Source organism: Bombina bombina, chromosome 2, assembly GCF_027579735.1.
Source record: "Bombina bombina isolate aBomBom1 chromosome 2, aBomBom1.pri, whole genome shotgun sequence".
Classification (NCBI taxonomy): domain Eukaryota; kingdom Metazoa; phylum Chordata; class Amphibia; order Anura; family Bombinatoridae; genus Bombina; species Bombina bombina.
The window spans coordinates 320455347-320474139 of NC_069500.1; the positions used below are offsets into that span (position 1 = coordinate 320455347).

Consider the following 18793-nt stretch of genomic DNA (forward strand, 5'->3'; position numbering starts at 1 on the left):
GGGTGTTGGTGATTCTAATAGCCCCTGCGTGGCCTCGCAGGATCTGGTTTGCAGACCTAGTGGTGATGTAATTTCGCCCACCTTGGACACTACCTCTGAGGAAGGACCTCCTGATTCAGGGTCCCTTCCTTCATCCAAATCTCGTTTCTCTGAAGCTGACTGCTTGGAGATTGAACGCTTAATTCTGTCTAAGCGTGATTTTTCTGAGTCTGTATTTGAGTCCATGATTCAGGCTCACAAGCCTGCTACTAGAAAGAGTTAACATAAGATATGGCGTAAATATCTTTATTGGTGTGAAACCAAGGGCTACTCTTGGAGTAGAATTAGGATTCCTAGAATTTTATCTTTTCTTCAGGAAGGCCTGGAGAAGGGATTGTCAGTCAGTACCCTGAAGGGTCAGATTTCTGCTTTATCAGTTTTACTACATAAACGTTTGGCGGATGTGCCAGATGTGCAATCTTTTTGTCGGGCCTTGGGTAAAATCAGGCCTATCTTTAAGTCTGTTGCTCCTCCTTGGAGCCTTATCCTTGTTCTTAAAGTGTTACAGCTGGCTCCATTTGAGCTGTTGCATTCCATAGACATTAAGTTGTTATCTTGGAAGGTTTTGTTTCTTGTTGCTATCTCTTCTACTCGAAGAGTCTCGTAACTCTTAGCTCTGCAGTGTGATTACCCTTATCTTATTTTTCATGCTGATAAGGCGGTTCTTCGTACTAAGTTAGGTTTCCTTCCTAAGGTTGTTTCTAATAGAAATATCAATCAGGAAATTGTTGTTCCCTCTCTGTGTCCTATTCCTTCTTCTTCTAAAGAACGTTTGTTAAACAATTTGGATGTTGTACGTGCTCTTAAATTCTACTTACAGTCGACTAAGGATTTTCGCCAGTCCTCTGCCCTCCTTGGGAAACGTAATGGTCAGAAAGCTACTGCTACTACTCTTTCTTTTTTGTCACAAAGTATAATTCGTTTGGCCAATGAGACTGCTGGACAGCAGCCTCCTGAGTGAATTACGGTTCATGCCACAAGAGCTGTTTCCTCTTCTTGGGCTTTCAAAAATGAAAGGAGAATTTATAAGATATAAAAGGAATTTTTCTACTCAGGATGTTTATACAAGAGAAAAAGAATCTTGAAAGAGAGATTTACACAAAGAGGATACCCCAAATATTTAATAGATAAAGCAGAAAGAGATGTTGAGAAACTCGATAGGAAATCTATGCTTAAAGATAAGAGTAAACCTTTAGTACAGAAAGATCTACCTATCTTTGTTACTAATTATAGAAACAAGTTTGAAGAGATTGCTAGTATTATAAAGAAAAATCTACCCATTTTAAAAGGAGATGAAACACTTTATAATTTAGTGAAAGATGGATGCAAATGCGTCTCTAGAAGGAATAAAAGTTTGGGGAATACGCTATCTCCTAGTGAAATAAGGAGTAAGAAAGAAAAGAGAGAGAGTAGTTGATTAAGTTGTAAGGGGCATTATAAATGCGGCAAATGGAATTGCAAAGTATGTGAGCATACATTGACAGGAAAGCAGTTTCAGTCTAAAGTAACCCAAAGAGTATTTGAGATTACTAATTGTACCAATTGTCATACTACTTATGTGATATATTTATTGACTTGCTATAAATGCAACCTACAATATGTAGGTTTAACCTCTAGAGAGGCCAGAGATAGAATAAAAGAACATCTCTATGAGGTTAAAATGGCATGTCCGAAATCGCAAGTAGCTTGTCACTTTAAATATATGCACAATGAATGTACAGAAAACCTAAAATGGCAAATAATAGAACATGTATTTACACCCAGGAGAGGTGGCAATCGAGACAAGCTTTTACAAAAAAGAGAAGCATTCTGCATCTTTAAATTAAAAACTAGGGCACCAGAAGGGCTAAATATTCAAACGGATCTTATTAATTTCTTGGAGTAAACTATGAAACTATGTAATAAGGTATAAATGCTCTCTCTATTTCCAGAGTCAAAGTTTTGCTTTGCGTTTTGCCTTTTTGAGCTTTAAAGTATCGCTTATTGCTTTACTGTTTGTTCTCTATAATATCGTTTATTGAAGGATTCTAATCTAACCAATCAGTTCTCTTGTAGAGTAATTACCCATATATTTAATCTATTGAAAAAAGTATGTGAATTTAATATTATGGCATTTATATACATCATGTCTTTCAAAATAAATATGTTTGGCGCCCTATAATAATAGCTAGCGTAAGGAGATTAACAAAGAAATATTTGCATCCTATATGTTGGTTACTTAGAATTTTCTTAAGTTCCCTCTAAGTTCTTTGATATCAGGCCCCTAAAAAGCATTAACTCTTATGTTATTGTAATAGATGTAATTTATGATATTATGGGAATATTATTAGGTTAATATACGCAAATATTCTCTCCAATATATTTGTCTTTCAAAATAAATATGTTTGGGGTCCTAGAATAATAGCTAGTGTAAGGAGATTAACAAAGAAATATTTGCATCCTATATGTTGGTTACTTAGAATTTTCTTAAGTTCCCTCTAAGTTCTTTGATATTATGCCCCTAAAGTGCATTAACTCTTATTACTAGATGTAATTTATGATATTATGGGAATATTATTAGGTTAATATACGCAAATATGCTCTCCAATATATTTGTAGATAGAGTTTTTAAGTGTATAAATTAAACCTTAAAGTATTTGCCCGTATGTATCAATACTTCTTGTATGAACGTTATATGAACTGAAATGTACTATGCCTTTATTCGCTTTTGTTTCACCATATTAGGCGTATACAGAATGCCTATTAAAAACAGGGGCACTTTCATTTATCAAAGTTTACAAAGCAGCCGTTTTGATTAAAAATTTACCTCTCTTCTTTGCACAGCCAGAGCAGTTTCCTCCACCCGGAGATCCTCTCTTCACACTTCATCAATGACTAATCCAGCTTCCTCCAATCATGGCTTTCCCCCCAGGGTAGTCATTGCCTGAGGCCATGCCGTGATTGGAGGAAGCTGTTCTGGCTGCGAAAAAAACAAAGGTAAGTTTTTAATCAAAACGGCTGCCTTCTAAACTTTGATGAATGAAAGTGCCCCTGTTTTTAAAAGTATTTTTAAAAAATGGGCTTTCATTCATCAAAGTTTACCTTCACTTTAATATGCACTTTTACATTTAGCAAAGGGATGAAATCTAACTTTAAATTTGTATTATAAAAATACTAATATTGGAATAATTAGTGAACAAACAGAGAAATATGTATGAAATAGTATGCACTGAAAAGCTGTTGCATTGAATCAATGTATCATTTGTTAGTTATATAAAAAGTTGGCTGTAGTTATATACACCAGATTGGTAGAGAAGCATAAAGTCATTAGATCCGCAACAACTCTCAAACTCCCTCTAATCTCTGCTTCAATCCATCTCTCTACTCTACCCAGACCTATCAATCTGTAACTACAACTCCACTCTTATATCGGTCCCTAACAATTTTGCCCTACTACTACAGATCGTAAATCAACCACTCCTCCTCTACCCTGGCATACTCTGGCAAGCTACTGCATATGTTCCTGCACTGCTGAGTGACATTGGAGAAAGTATTTCAGTTATTTTAGATCCTTATAGTCCTAAAGTACCTTAGCCAAGTATTAAAAATAAAATAATCCGGGGGCGGAGCTAACCGCCATACTGAGCGGCTGCAGGAGAAGAGAGCTCAGTGTTATATCAAATTAAAATAGTGTTTTTGAGCCTAAGACCTAGGTCTGGAAAACTCTGTAACATATATTTTTTGTCCCTGAAGGATCAGGAGACCCTTGTCCTGAGCCGAGAGCTGGTCTGAATTGATAGGACCCTAACTGTTGGACGGAGCTTTCACCCCTAACATAGGCGAACTGCATAGTAAGTCCAGCACACATCTCTACGCTCCGGAGGGTCGGGGCTCCACTCTGGAGTGTGTGCAGACCCGGCAGGGTTCACCTGATTACTGATCGGCAATCAAAGTGAAGCATCTTACAGCTAGGAGAGGAGGACCCTAGTGACAAGCACCCAAAGAACGCGGCGGAAGTCGCGAACCTGGCAGCAGCTATACATCATGCCTACAGGCACCTAGGTGAGCAGACACAGAGCAGGGACCTGCGGTGTCAGCCTGGGACATTAGATATAGTGGAGCCGGTGGCGGTTAAAAGTGGCGCGAACACCCGCCATCTTTGTTGCGCAGTGACACTGTAGAACACATAACTCTCTGAGACACACTACCGCCCACACAAAGTCCTTAAATAAATATCGGCTATACCCACACCCCTAACTTGACAAACCCTGGGAAACACTGGGTAAATAGGCCCAAGCCGAAAGCGGCTTTCCATTGACACGCCTACATTGTCAGTGTACATTGAATTGGTACCGGTACACCTCTCCAGTCACGCAGCAGAGCGGGTGTCATAGTGGGGTGAGCCCACACAATTACAGGTCTCTCCTGGTCGTATTTAGGCCTGCAGTATAACCTTAAGGAGCCCATATACAGTGAGCTGTTTTTAAATATGGCACTGAAGCCCGGATCAGCCTCCTGAGCCCCAGACTAGATTACCCGGACTGTACTGGGGACACTCCCTCTCCTCCATTTCCCACCTGTACCCTGCAGGTGGGTCATATCCCCTAGCCCTTTTCCCGACTTGGTCAAACAGTAGACAACACTCCCCAGGAGAGGAGTGTCAACTCAGCAGCTATGTAAGTTGCCCCTTTGGTCCCCTGGGTTATTGGGGTCTTAGCCATCCTTGTTGCAACCCCCATAGTACCTTGCCTAGAGGTGGAGTGGCCCTGTTAAGTTAACTGACCTACTATATATTGATCCAACACACTGTTATTAAGTAGACCTACTACCTGGTGATGTGACCCATATATGGCGCCAATGTGACTGCCCCAATGGAAAGGCACTAGGTTGGTCTCCAGAAGCTATGGACTTGTAAAACTACAATTATGTAATGATCCTGAGGGTATCTACTTAGCAGCCAACGGGACCCTCCCCTAACTGATGGGCCCCTGATACTACTTTTAAACAGCGTGGGGTATAACACCAGAACAGCAGACTCCCCCTGTACTGATAGTACACTAGGAACATATATAAAGATACTAGTGCCTGTCCTTCTTAACAACTCCAATGGCGCACAGTCAAAGGAAGAAGTCTAAATTACCACTCACTCAGAAAAAAACAGTCATGGACCACTTTCATCACACTCCAGTCACACAACAGGAGGGCTCAGAAGATGAACTTTCTGATTCTAATGTTCCCCTCGAGGCCAGCCTAAGAGCCTCTCTAACCTCCTCCCGCAACACCAAGGGAACAATATCGGATGACTCATCTTCCATGATGGATGCCATCAAAAGGCTTCTAGCTGACCACCATGACTCGCTATCGAGGAAGTTCGACAAATCGACCGCTGAACTCAAATGAGATATTGCCTCTATAGGAGACAGGACCGATACGCTTGAACGAAAACAAGAGGACCTCATCATTGACCATACGAACCTGCTTGCTTACTCTGAGAACCTGGCCCTACAAATATCCTCTCTTGAGGGGAAGCTTGCAGATCTGGAGGACAGGTCATGAAGAAACAACCTCCGAGTCCGGGGAGTCCCCGAAACAATTCTCCCACAGGATCTGGAAAACTATCTGAGAGAGCTCTTTAGAGAGATGATACCGGAGGCGACTGACTCAGACTTGCTGATTGATAGGGCACATAGAGTGGCCAGACCGCGAGCTATAGCCACAGACAAACCAAGGGATGTGGTTCTCCGGCTCCATTATTTCGCTTTTAAAAATAAGCTAATTAACGTCAACATGAAAAATAAAACGCTCCCTGGAAAGTTTGAACAAGTACAGATATTCCCAGATCGCTCTGCCCACACGCTGTTCTTGAGAAGGACATTTACTGATTATACCAAGATTCTCAGAGCAAACGACATCAGATATCGCTGGGGCTTCCCAGTCAAACTCCTTATCACTAAGGATAATCAACAATTTATAGCCTCAACCCCACAACAGGCCAAGCAGCTACTGTTGAGATGGAAGCTGCACCCGGACGAACCAGACCCACCTGCTACCTCTTCGTCTTGGACACCTGCCCTGAGGGCCAACGCACCCGAATGGCAACCCCCTCCACATAGAACATCTCATTCTGCTAAGAGACAGACTGGGACACAGCGCCAGCCATCATAAGACCTTTTTCTAGTTGGACTTGCAGAAATTGTCTGCCTCCCAGCCTCTTTCATAGAGACTACCAGCAGCAGACTTTCACAAGTATCCTTTATTATTTGAACTGACTTTAGGGGTGGGCGGGGAATACCCCGTCTATCACCCTTGGCTAACTTTTACGTTTGAAAGCTTGTTGAATGCTTGTTGTTCTGTTGTTGCCTGAACTGTTGCACTAATGGTTGATTGTTGTAACCTGATATAACTCAGGAAGCCCACAATGATTGTGTATGCCTGATTTTACTTGTTGTTGGTTGTTGAGTAGTTCCGTTGAGCTGCTTTGTTTTTGTTTTCTATTCTCCACAGATTTAATGTATCTTAGTATTTGGAATCACATGTGAATTTGATACCCAACCTTAACACGAACCTCCACAAAACTTAAAAAAAAAAAAAATTCTTATATGATATTGCATTAATACCCTGATCCCAAGAGATAAAATTTTAGGTTGGAGCTTCAGACCTAGGTCTTTCTCCCCCCCACTTAAGTATATATACGTATATATATATATATATATATATATATATATATATATATATACTTGTTTCTGAGTTACCCTGTGAGTCCATACTTTGGACCACAGGATAGCCTTGGGCAGTGCATTTGTGCACTGACCACTTTGTAATTTCTTATGACAGAAACACTCTGTAATCTCCTAGTGAATGATCCCTGCCTGTTTCCTGTTGCCCCTCTGCACTTTCCCCTTTCTTTTGGTATCCTGTCTCCCCCCCTCCCCTGACTACAACACACTATTTCCAGAGGGTGATTCCTAACTTAGATAAATGCAGCCCCTGACAATATCTACCCTTAACTGCAAGGGATTAAACACTCCCACGAAGAGGAGCTTACTGCTGAAATCTCTCAGACACCATAAAATAGATGTTGCATTTCTGCAAGAGACCCACTAGACAGACCCATCCCCACGTTTAATTAGATCTTCCTTATATCCAGTCTGCGAAACTGCCTCATATACAAAAACAAAGAGAGGGGTGTCCATACTTATACATAGACATGTTTCATACTCACCGATAGTTATAGACAGGGACGCTGAGGGCCGCTACCTCATCATAGTGTGTAAATTAAACGATACCCTTTACACATTAGTTAACATATACGCCCCAAACGACCAGCAGCAGACTTTCTTGAATAAAGTACTCATTAAGGTGACACAGGTTAAGAGAGGTTCACTCCTCATTGCAGGGGACTACAACGTTACCTGGGACCCTATGATAGACAGAAAGACTTCAAAAAGCAAGGTAATAGATCCTAGAGAGCAAGGTAATAGATCCTAGAACCCTACTACTTTCTAAGAGATTCAGAAATACTATGCTTCGGCACAATTTATTTGATGTTTGGAGGTGTCTCCACTATTCTGATCGTGACTACACATACTCGACTGCACACCATACTTATTCCCGCATAGACGCTATCTTTAGTGACTCTTGGACAAAATTAAGGACGCAAAAATAACTACCTGCCCCTGGTCAGACCATGATATGGTTGTAGCGGCATTGAATCCTACTGCCCCGACTACTGGTAACCATTCATGGCGACTTCAAGACTCCCTAATATTGGACCCATGGACCACACAAACAGACGCTGACTTACAAGAGTTCTTCCAGCTCAACAACAATGGTGTAATTCCAGACGATACCCTCTGGGCGGCCATGAAGGCCTATGTGAGGGGGACGCTAATCAAAAGAGCGTCCCAAATTCGGAGAGACAGTGGGGCCACATTGGCACGGCTGTTTGGAGATCTTAGGAACTTAGAAAAACAAAACAAGGCAGACCCCAATCCTACCCTAGCGTCTAGTATAGGGGCCATTCGAGCTGAGATAACAGCAAAAGAGGTACTCAGAGTTAAGAATAATCTCCTCAAACTCCGCAAGCTCTACTATTATCATGGGAATAGGGCTGACAGGCTTTTGGCCAATAAGCTTAGGGCCCGCACTAAAGCACATAGAATACTAAAGATACAGTTTAAAGATGGACCTGTCCACTCCCCCAAAGACATTGGTAAAACGTTCCGAGATTATTACAGTGCTCGAGGTGGTAGGACTACCCGATGTGTTTCGCAAAGCTGTGAGCGCCTTATATTCTTGCCATACAGCCAGGGTAAGAGGCCCAGGATTTTGCTCTGCCCCTTTCAACCTGTATAATGGCACCAGGCAAGGATGCCCGTTGTCGCCACTGCTCTTTGTCCTAGCCATGGAGCCACTGGCGGCGGTCATTCGGTTAAGTCGGGACATTAAGGGCATACTGCCAAAAACTCAATCTCTTTGCGGACAATTTAACAGTCTTTCTAGCGGATTCATCATCATCCTTGCCGCATCTCTTAGATTTATTCCAAAAGTTCGGCTCTCTCTCATACTACAAATTAAACGTGGATAAGACGGAAGCATACCAACTTAGAGCCCTACAACACCAGTATAAATTTAAATGGAATGATAAAGGAATTTGACACCCAGGGGTTACTCTGTCGCATGACCCTTCGCAGGTTTTTTCGGCTAACTATCACCCACTTTTGCGAACCCTTAAGCAATCTTTAGCACTACCCAAATATAAAGAGATATCATGGATAGGCAGAATATCGGCCTTCAAAATGATGCTTCTCCTGAAACTCACATATTTATTTAGAGCCATACCCCTAAAACTTCCAACAACATTGCTCGACAAATACCAGTCCATCATAAACGCATATATTTGGGCAGGTACGCGTCCTAGGATAGCACGACGGATACTTCAGGCCCCCATTGCTAGAGGAGGCTTGAGCCTCCCAAACCTTACAAAATATTATGAAGCGGCGATGCTGACCCACATATCAAGCTGGGGACCAGCCGATGAATATCCTAGGTGGTACGAGATAGAGCAAGCGTCTCTTCCGCACAATTTACTTCTAGCGGACCTAATTTGGCTACCACGTCACCAAACCCTTGCCACTACATATCTCAGTCCGGTTATAAAGGATTGCCTTTTACTGTGGCATACTCTACGTCACTCCCCGCTCATAGCGCCTCACCCCTCTCCGATTGACAGCATTAGAGGTCTCCTAGGAGGCCTGCCAGACTTTCACCCTAATCAGTGGACTAAACTCAAAATAATGAAAGTCTGCGATTTGCACACAGGTTCGGACTGGCCCTCCTGTGAAGAAATGATAAAGAGACATAATCTCCCCCTAGCGCTTCACTTTGAAATGATTCGTTTCAGATCTCTCCTACATAGCTGGGGTTTCCTTCATGCTAAGCCACGACCACTAACGCCTTGGGAATTTAGATGGTCCAAAGGACAACAAAGTATTAAACCACTGTCCGCACATTATCAATATTTAATAGATACTCCCACCCTACCTAAAACACACAATATCTTAGCCTGGGAAAAAGACCTTCAGATAATAGTAGAACCTAATAATTGGTCCAAAGCCATAACAGACACTAAGCAAGTAGTTCACTGTGTCACACTCTTTGAGTTATTCTATAAGTTGCTAACTAGATGGCATTGGGTCCCGAAAAGACTGAGTAAGATATTGCCCACTGTCACAGCAAAGTGCTGGAGAGACTGCGACCACATAGGAGACAACATACACATTTGGTGGGATTGCCCAAATATCAAAAAGCTGTGGGTAGAGGTCATAAATTTATGCCGACAGTTAGAACTCCCAACTGAGGTAGGCCCTGAAACCTGCCTCCTACACATTAATATTCCCAAGCTCCCTAAGGCCCGGAAATTCTTATATATTTATATTTTAATGGCAACCAAATTGATAATAGCCAGAAACTGGAAACAGAAAACTACCCCCCCCTCCAAAAAGTAGTCGAACTGGTATCATATATCAAAACAATGGATGAAGCGGTGTTCCTCAACAAGGGAATACTAGACCTTCACTCAGAGATCTGGGCCCCATGGGATGACCTTACATGCCCCCGTCACTCTAACTAGAAAGAGAGAACACATGCTCACATAGGTTGTACCCCCCCCTTTCTGCTCACCCCCTCTTCCTTCCCATCCCCTTCATTTTTCTTTTTTTTTTTTCTTTTTTTTCTGCTCCTTCTTTTCTTCCTCTGGAAACACGACAGGTTTATATTTGTGTATATTTGTTGCTTTCACACTGTTATAGGTAATTTTGACCCAAGATGCTGGATTACCAGCCATTGGATCTTACCTGGTTAATTGTTAATTCAGCTCTTTTTATTGTATCTGTTGACTGTACTAATTGAAGTGACCTTTAATTGATTTCTGCATCTTGGAACTGGTATGAAGATAACAAAAAAGGAAAAATAGGTATAATTTTCCCTCCCCCGCGAAATTACGTGAGAGGAGGGAGACCCTTGTGAGACATGCCCTGCATATTGGTTTCTGTTATACTATGTAAAATGAAACAGATACACCTAAACATGTCTTGCATGACGTGATGTTGAATGTTTTATGTTTACCTGGATACCTCAATAAAAAACTATTTTAAAAAAATAAAAATAAAATAACATAATCCACCTACAGTTCGAATAGCCCCACATATTGAGTTAACGAAAGTTGGCTTAATCCCGCATAACCAGCCAGTATACCCAGTAATACATTATATAAAGTGTATGTTTTTATGATGAAATGCTTTGTTGGATTCTTTAACAATAATGTATAAATCCCTCGATCTAAAAGGAACTCTTGGTTTCTGATTATGACCTGTTTTGCTAAGAACCCTAGTACCATTAAGTTAAACTGTGGACACTTTTTGGCTTATTGGTACAAGCTAGATCCTACAGCAATTTATCAATCTGTCCATGTCAATGCATTTGTGTGTGTGTATATATATATATATATATATATATATAAATATATGGGCCATGTAAATAATCTTTTTATAATGTCTGCCGGGATCTGTGAATCAAAGAAATGCAAAAGAGGATCCCTTTGAGAGGATATTTTCCTCTGTAGAAGACAATACAATGATCTAAAGCAGGGGTATCAAGTTCAGTGTATCTGGAGGCCACTGTTCAAGTGTCCTTCTCCCATGGGGGCCACTTGAACAAAGTGAGTGCTCTGGAACTGGATATACTAGGAACTGGAAGTGACATTTACCTAAGTAGTAATGCATGGGAGTTGTAGCCCACAATAGACATACACAGTTGTCTATATTTATCTTGTGAGTGTCAAGTGAAGTGATCATTCTGGAACTGTATAACAATGTAAAAAGTGACATTTATCTAAGTCAGGGTTCTTCAAACCATGGATCGGAATGCATTACTGGGTCGCAACACCATGTTTACTGGGTTGTGACTTGTGTGTGTGTTATATGAGAGTGTGTGTGATGTGGTGTGTGCTGTATGAGAGTGTGTGTGTTATGCGTGTGTGTGTGCGTGTGTGTGTTGTATGAGAGAGTGTGTGTGTTGTATAAGACTATGTGTGTTTTGTAGGAGAGTGTTTGTGGTGTGTGTGTGTGTTGTATGAGAGTGTGTGTTGTGTGTGTTGTATGAGAATGTGTGTGTGTGTGTGTGTTATTACTTTTTACAACACTTTCAATTTTGACTACAATCAGGAATAAAGTACACACACATTTTATTCACTTTGCCAAAAATTTTAGCTATCTTGCTGTATATTACTTGTATTTTCAGAGCAAGCATAAAAATAGGGTTGCAAAGGTATGTGGTATCATGGCACTGGGTCTTGGAAAAAAAGTTTGAAGAACCCTGATCTAAGCAGTGCAGGGTAGGAGTCTACACTATACAAAGCATGCTTGTCTTTATATTTATCTTGTGAGTGCCTATCTAGAACATAAACTAGTTACACCTCTTAGAACCCTTAAAGGGACACTGAACCCAATTTTTTTCTTTCGTGATTCAGATAGAGCATGCAATTTCTCCTGTTAAGTGTAGTCAGTCCACGGGTCATCCATTACTTATGGGATTATATCTCCTCCCTAACAGGAAGTGCAAGAGGATCACCCAAGCAGAGCTGCTATATAGCTCCTCCCCTCTACGTCATACCCAGTCATTCTCTTGCACCTAACTAATAGATAGGACGTGTGAGAGGACTGTGGTGTGTTAAACTTAGTTTTTATTTCTTCAATCAAAAGTTTGTTATTTTAAACGGCACCGGAGTGTGTTGTTTCTTCTCAGGCAGCATTAGAAGAAGAATCTACCTGAGTTTGTCTATGATCTTAGCGGTCGTAACTAAGATCCACTTGCTGTTCTCGGCCATTCTGAGGAGTGAGGTAACTTCAGAACAGGGGATAGCAGGCAGGGCCCACCTGCAAGGAGGTATGTTGCAGTATATTATTTTCTAAGGAATGGAATTGACTGAGAAAATACTGCTAATACCGATGTAATGTAAGTGCAGCCTTAAATGCAGTAGTAGCGACTGGTATCAGGCTGATATGTATGTATGTATACTCTGAGGTATTTCTGGGGAATGGAATTTCACTAAGAAAATACTGTCTATATTAAAGTAATATTTGAGCCTGCACTGCAGTGAAAGCGACTAGCAGCAGGCTTATTAATAACATTTCATAATTTTCATTTTTAAAACGTTTTTCTGGCATGTTAATCGTTTTTTCTGAGGTACTTGGCGATAAAACTTTATGGGCATGATTTTTACCACATGGCTGTCGTTTGTTTTATGAATAAAAACAGTTTACTGAGCTTCCCCACTGTTGTAATATGAGTGGGAGGGGCCTATTTTAGCGCTTTATTGCGCAGTAAAAATTTAGTCACAGTCTTCCTATTTCTTCCTCCATGATCCAGGACGTCTCTACAGAGCTCAGGGGTCTCCAAAACTAGTTTTGAGGGAGGTAATCACTCACAGCAGACCTGTGACAGTGTGTTTTGACTGTGATAAAAATGTTAATTATTAAATTGTTATCCGTTTTTTGGGTATTAAGGGGTTAATCATCCATTTGCTGGTGGGTGCAATCCTTTGCTAACTTAATACATTTACTGTGAAAAATTGGTTGCTATAACTATTTTGGTTCATTGTTATTTCAACTGTGACAGCTTTTTGTGCTTCTTAAAGGCACAGTAGCGTTTTTTATATTGCTTGTAAATTTATTTAGAAAAGTATTTCCAAGCTTGCTAGTCTCATTGCTAGTCTGTTTAAACATGTCTGACACAGATGAATCTCTTTGTTCACTATGTTTAAAGGCCAATGTGGAGCCCAATAGAAATTTGTGTACTAATTGCATTGATGCTACTTTAAATAAAAGCCAATCTGTACATGTAAAGAAATTATCACCAGACAACGAGGGGGAAGTTATGCCGACTAACTCTCCTCACGTGTCAGTACCTTCGCCTCCCGCTCAGGAGGTGCGTGATATTGTGGCGCCAAGTACATCAGGGCGGCCCATACAAATCACTTTGCAAGACATGGCTAATGTTATGACTGAAGTACTATCTAAATTGCCAGAATTTAGGGGTAAACGCGATCACTCTGGGGTAAGAACAGAGTGCGCTGATAATAATAGAGCCATGTCTGATACTGCGTCACAATTTGCAGAACATGAGGACGGAGAGCTTCATTCTGTGGGTGACGGATCTGATCCAAGTAAACTGGACTCAGACATTTCAAATTTTAAATTTAAGCTTGAGAACCTCCGTGTATTACTAGGGGAGGTATTAGCGGCTCTGAATGATTGTAACACGGTTGCAATTCCAGAGAAAGTATGTAGGCTGGATAAATATTTTGCGGTACCGGCTTGTACTGACGTTTTTCCTATACCTAAAAGGCTTACAGAAATTGTTAACAAGGAGTGGGATAGACCCGGTGTGCCTTTTTCACCCCCTCCTATATTTAGAAAAATGTTTCCAATAGACGCCACCACACGGGACTTATGGCAGACGGTCCCTAAGGTGGAGGGAGCAGTTTCTACTCTGGCTAAGCGCACCACTATCCCGGTGGAGGATAGCTGTGCTTTTTCAGATCCAATGGATAAAACGTTAGAGGGTTACCTTAAGAAAATGTTTGTTCAGCAAGGTTTTATATTACAACCCCTTGCATGCATTGCGCCTGTCACGGCTGCGGCGGCATTCTGGTTTGAGTCTCTGGAAGAGACCCTTAGCACAGCTCCATTGGATGAGATTATAAACAAGCTTAAAGTCCTTAAGCTAGCTAATTCATTTATTTCTGATGCCGTAGTACACTTAACCAAACTTACGGCTAAGAACTCCGGATTCGCCATTCAAGCGCGTAGAGCGCTGTGGCTTAAATCCTGGTCAGCTGATGTGACTTCTAAATCTAAATTGCTTAACATTCCTTTCAAAGGGCAGACATTATTCGGGCCCGGTTTGAAAGAAATTATCGCTGACATTACTGGAGGTAAGGGCCATGCCCTGCCTCAAGACAGGGCCAAACCAAGGGCTAAACAGTCTAATTTTCGTGCCTTTCATAACTTCAAGGCAGGAGCAGCATCAACTTCCTCCGCTCCAAGACAGGAAGGAACTGTTGCTCGCTACAGACAGGGCTGGAAACCTGCTGCTGCCCCTAAGACAGCATGAAGTGAGGGCCCCCGATCCGGAAACGGATCTAGTGGGGGGCAGACTTTCTCTCTTCGCCCAGGCTTGGGCAAGAGATGTCCAGGATCCCTGGGCGTTGGAGATCATATCTCAGGGATATCTTCTGGACTTCAAAGCTTCTCCTCCACAAGGGAGATTTCATCTTTCAAGGTTATCAGCAAACCAGATAAAGAAAGAGGCGTTTCTACGCTGTGTACAAGACCTCTTACTAATGGGAGTGATCCACCCAGTTCCGCGGTCGGAACACGGACAAGGGTTTTATTCAAATCTGTTTGTGGTTCCCAAAAAAGAGGGAACTTTCAGACCAATCTTGGACTTAAAGATCCTAAACAAATTCCTAAGAGTTCCATCGTTCAAAATGGAAACTATTCGGACCATCTTACCTATGATCCAAGAGGGTCAGTACATGACCACAGTGGATTTAAAGGATGCCTACCTTCACATACCGATTCACAAGGATCATTACCGGTATCTAAGGTTTGCCTTCCTAAACAGGCATTACCAGTTTGTAGCTCTTCCCTTCGGGTTAGCTACGGCTCCAAGAATCTTTACAAAGGTTCTGGGCTCTCTTCTGGCGGTACTAAGACCGCGAGGAATAGCGGTAGCTCCGTACCTAGACGACATTCTGATACAAGCGTCAAGTTTCCAAACTGCCAAGTCTCATACAGAGTTAGTTCTGGCATATCTAAGGTCGCATGGGTGGAAGGTGAACGTAGAAAAGAGTTCTCTATTGCCACTCACAAGAGTTCCCTTCTTAGGGACTCTTATAGATTCTGTAGAAATGAAAATTTACCTGACGGAGGACAGGTTATCAAAACTTCTAAATGCTTGCCGTGTCCTTCATTCCATTCAACACCCGTCAGTGGCTCAGTGCATGGAGGTAATCGGCTTAATGGTAGCGGCAATGGACATAGTACCTTTTGCACGCCTGCATCTCAGACCGCTGCAATTGTGCATGCTAAGTCAGTGGAATGGGGATTACTCAGATTTGTCCCCTCTGCTAAATCTGGATCAAGAGACCAGAGATTCTCTTCTATGGTGGCTTTCTCGGCCACATCTGTCCAAGGGGATGCCCTTCCGCAGGGCAAATTGGACGATTGTAACAACAGACGCCAGCCTTCTAGGTTGGGGCGCAGTCTGGAATTCCCTGAAGGCTCAGGGATCATGGACTCAGGAGGAGAGACTCCTTCCAATAAACATTCTGGAATTAAGAGCAGTTTTCAATGCTCTTCTGGCTTGGCCTCAGTTAGCAACTCTGAGGTTCATCAGGTTTCAGTCGGACAACATCACGACTGTGGCTTACATCAACCATCAGGGAGGGACAAGGAGTTCCCTAGCGATGATGGAAGTCTCAAAGATAATTCGCTGGGCAGAGTCTCACTCTTGCCACCTGTCAGCGATCCACATCCCAGGCGTGGAGAACTGGGAGGCGGATTTTCTAAGTCGCCAGACTTTTCATCCGGGGGAGTGGGAACTTCATCCGGAGGTGTTTGCCCAACTGCTTCATCATTGGGGCAAACCAGATCTGGATCTCATGGCGTCTCGCCAGAATGCCAAGCTTCCTTGTTACGGATCCAGGTCCAGGGACCCGGGAGCGGTACTGATAGATGCTCTGACAGCACCTTGGGTCTTCAACATGGCTTATGTGTTTCCACCCTTCCCGATGCTTCCTCGATTGATTGCCAGGATCAAACAGGAGAGAGCATCGATGATTCTAATAGCGCCTGCGTGGCCACGCAGGACCTGGTATGCAGATCTAGTGGACATGTCGTCCTGTCCACCATGGTCTCTGCCTCTGAGACAGGACCTTCTGATTCAGGGTCCTTTCAAACATCCAAATCTAATTTCTCTGAGGCTGACTGCATGGAGATTGAACGCTTGATTCTATCAAAGCGGGGATTCTCGGAGTCAGTAATTGATACCTTAATACAGGCTAGGAAACCTGTTACCAGGAAAATTTACCATAAAATATGGCGTAAATACTTATATTGGTGCGAATCCAAGAGTTACTCATGGAGTAAGGTTAGGATTCCTAGGATATTGTCTTTTCTACAAGAAGGTTTAGAAAAGGGTTTATCTGCTAGTTCGTTAAAGGGACAGATCTCAGCTCTGTCTATCCTTTTACACAAACGTCTGTCAGAAGTTCCAGACGTTCAGGCTTTTTGTCAGGCTTTGGCTAGGATTAAGCCTGTGTTTAAGACTGTTGCTCCGCCGTGGAGCTTAAACTTAGTTCTTAACGTTCTGCAAGGTGTTCCGTTTGAACCCCTTCATTCCATTGATATCAAGCTGTTATCTTGGAAAGTTCTGTTTCTAATGGCTATTTCCTCGGCTCGAAGAGTCTCTGAGTTATCTGCCTTACATTGTGATTCTCCTTATCTGATTTTTCATTCAGACAAGGTAGTTCTGCGTACTAAACCTGGGTTCTTACCTAAGGTAGTCACTAACAAGAATATCAATCAAGAGATTGTTGTTCCATCATTGTGCCCTAACCCTTCTTCAAAGAAGGAACGACTTCTGCACAATCTGGACGTCGTCCGTGCCCTGAAATTTTATTTGCAGGCAACTAAAGATTTTCGTCAAACTTCTTCCCTGTTTGTCGTTTATTCTGGACAGAGGAGAGGTCAAAAAGCTTCGGCTACCTCTCTCTCTTTCTGGCTTCGTAGCATAATACGTTTAGCCTATGAGACTGCTGGACAGCAGCCTCCTGAAAGGATTACGGCTCATTCAACTAGAGCTGTGGCTTCCACTTGGGCCTTTAAGAATGAGGCCTCTGTTGAACAGATTTGCAAGGCTGCAACTTGGTCTTCACTTCACACTTTTTCAAAATTTTACAAATTTGACACTTTTGCTTCTTCGGAGGCTGTTTTTGGGAGAAAGGTTCTACAGGCATTGGTTCCTTCCGTGTAAAGATCCTGCCTGTCCCTCCCATCATCCGTGTACTTTTAGCTTTGGTTTTGGTATCCCATAAGTAATGGATGACCCGTGGACTGACTACACTTAACAGGAGAAAATATAATTTATGCTTACCTGATAAATTCATTTCTCCTGTAGTGTAGTCAGCCCACGGCCCGCCCTGTTTTTTACGGCAGGTCTAAATTTTAAATTAAACTCCAGTCACCACTGCACCCTATAGTTTTCTCCTTTCTCGTTTGGTTTTCGGTCGAATGACTGGGTATGACGTAGAGGGGAGGAGCTATATAGCAGCTCTGCTTGGGTGATCCTCTTGCACTTCCTGTTAGGGAGGAGCTATAATCCCATAAGTAATGGATGACCCGTGGACTGACTACACTACAGGAGAAATGAATTTATCAGGTAAGCATAAATTATATTTTTAAGCAACTTTCTAATTTACTCCTATTATCAATTTTTCTTCGTTCTCTTGCTATCTTTATTTGAAAAAGAAGTCATCCAAGCTGTTTTTGTGGTTCAGGACTCTGGACAGCAGTTTTTTTACTGGTGGATTAATGTATCCACCAATCAGCAAGGACAACCCAGGTTGTTCAAGATACCAAGAGAATGAAGAAAATTTTATAATAGGAGTAAATTAATTAATGATTTACCTAATAAAAATGGAGGGCCAGATTAAACTATTTTGAGGACCGTACTGCTCTAAAGAAACACATTTTTTACTGAGTATTTCTGGTAATTTTTGCCATTTTTTGTGCATGTACATATACCCTCTTGTAGGTGTTTGTAGAGATTGAGATCCAAGTCTTTGATAAAGGCCTGATTTGTTTTTTAGGCTCTCCACCCTCACCCTCAAGAAATGTAAGAGCATATGGCTGCAGAAGTACTTGATTACATTATTAGTTTGTGGATGGTCTGTGCTTTTTGTCTGTTGCTCTTTACACTGAAAATTTTGTGGGGCTGTATTTTCCATGATTTTGGTTGTTTAATGCTTTTTTGTATTTTATTGTGGTGATGTAAATACAACATGATGAACAGGCCTTGTGTTGGTAACAGACAACACACAACGGGCTAGATTACAACTGGCGTGTTAACTGTTGCGCGTGAGTGAAAAGTGGTTTATCGTGGCTCTTTGCATGTGTCAGAAGTAGCGTGGTATTACAAGTTGAAAGTAAAT

General features: G+C 42.0%; 1 protein-coding gene across 1 annotated transcript in view; it reads left to right on the forward strand.

The window, feature by feature from the left end:
• LOC128646933 (P2X purinoceptor 6-like) overlaps window positions 1-18793 on the forward strand; it is a 221872-nt gene that overhangs the window by 146950 nt on the left and 56129 nt on the right. The gene's annotated exons all lie outside the window — the stretch shown is intronic.